Raw genomic sequence first — 2,069 nt, 5'->3', positions numbered from 1 at the left:
ACAGGGGTGTGCCAGCAAAGGGGAGCCGGGTGCCACACCCAGCAACCCGCTCTCTGCTCTCTCCCCACACCGCTGCGGCCCGTTTGCGCACTCAGCCTGAGATCGCAGAGGGCTGGGTGGTATACAAACCCTGCAACCTTTTCCATTACGTTTTCCACTCTCCGGATGTTTTGGTTTTAGTGCATGTTTGTGGTTAAGAGCAAGAGGCCAGGATAATACAGACTGCAGTTCCTCCAGTTTTCAGCCCAGCGTGTCCTGCCGGTGACCTCGAGCCTGGCCTGCGCCCCTCCTCCAGAGGACAGCGGGGTCCAGTGAGCAGGGAGGCAGCAGCAGACCGGGGCTCTCAGCTCAGCTCCTCTTTAGGCAGGTCACGCTCCTGCCCTAGCTAATGGTGCTGACCGGGCTCTGAGGTGCTACCTAAGAGCCGGGCATGTCACACTCCAGCCTCGGGAGGTATTTTGCCCTTGTGGCTCAGTGCTGCTGTTCGCCTCTTCTTGCTGGCTGGCTTGATCTAGGAGTGGGTCAGGGTGAGTCAATCCCTCCGCCGCACCAGGAAGTGACACATTTCCGGTCAGACACTAGCCAGGTAAATGCTTTGTCTCCTCCCCCTCGTCTGGCCAGACTGTGAACTCGGCAGGGACGGTCTCCGAGGTCTTGGCTTCACACCGGTGCACCATTTTCATTCGCACTTTAGATATGGACTTAAACTGGTGTAACTTGTGTTTCCAAACAAAGGCCTTGTCCTGTTTCTGTACAGAGCCTAGCACAACCGGCTCCAATCTGGGCACTTGCGGCAGGAACACATCATGGCCATGCTGTCCGGCTGAGGGTTCAGAAATCATGAGTCAGGACCCTAGCCTGCGGGATAGTAAAACGTATCGGGGGGGGGGGGCGTGTTCTGTTCACTTTGTGCTTTCTGAGTGTTTGGGGTCCCATTCGCTGCAAACAGGAGTGTGAGAGCTGGCTCTGGCCCTGGCCAATGACAGGACAGTGGGCTAGACGGGCCATTGGTCTGGCCCGGTCTGGCTGTCCTTAGGAGGACATAGAGGGAAGCTTGGAGCCTGACTCCCGGCAGGTGTAACAGTCAGATAGCCAAGGAACAGAATCCAACACTGATTATTTGTAAAAATCTCATGGTTTCTGGGGCCCGACTCATGCTTTTGGAACACTTAACATTGTTAACGCTGGGTTCTGCCACGTAGCACTCACTCACACGGCTGCTTCTGGCCAGGCAGCTGCTTGGTGTGTTTTTAAGGCAGCTCCCATTATATCTGGAATTTTCTACCTTTCCTCTGCTCCTAAACTTCCCCAGGAGTCACAGATTTCCTCCCCCGAATTCCAGCTGGTGTGTATAATCCTGTCCACCAGGACACACACTGTGTTGTATCTGGCACTGCAGCAGTCCACCTCCACATCAGCAGCGGGGTGCAGGGCAGCGGTGCTGGGACAGACACCAGCTGGATTGCCTGGGCAGGTCATTTTGAAACCATAAAAAAAAAAACCATCAGATATTTCTACATGATACAAAAAAACTCATTAACAAACCGTTCAAATCCCCTCCCCTGACAACTGCGAGAGGCTCTAATGACACAGGCCGTTAGCTGCAGAGGCAGCTGCGTGTGGACGTTGACAGGAGAGCTACACGTTACTGCCCGCAGGAATGGTGAAGGGCAGCCCTGGGGCTAAGGCATTGGGCTGACCTGGTTCTGCCACTGACCCCCAGGGACCTTGGACAAGTCACTGGCCCTCTCTGGGGAGCATTGTCCTTCCTTTCTCCCAGCCTGTGTCCATTTAGACAGGCAGCTCCTCAGGGCAGCCTCTGCCTCTGACCAGGGCTTGGTGCAGCACCTACTCCTAAGCGTGGGCCACTGTAACGCAAGGAGCACAATGCAAAGGGGCTGAACCGTGTGAGTTTCAGCCTTTTCCCTTCCAGTACCATGTCCTGCGGCACTGGCCTGCCCGTCCCCCCCCCCCGGGTTCTGACACGAAGGATTGGAGGAAACAGGCCTGACGTTTCTATGTACAAGACAACAAGAACTGTATAATTTAAAGACAGAAGGGACCCGTCA

The sequence above is a fragment of the Mauremys mutica genome, chromosome 22, assembly GCF_020497125.1.
Source record: "Mauremys mutica isolate MM-2020 ecotype Southern chromosome 22, ASM2049712v1, whole genome shotgun sequence".
NCBI lineage: Eukaryota > Metazoa > Chordata > Testudines > Geoemydidae > Mauremys > Mauremys mutica.
This window is presented reverse-complemented; position numbering follows the sequence as displayed.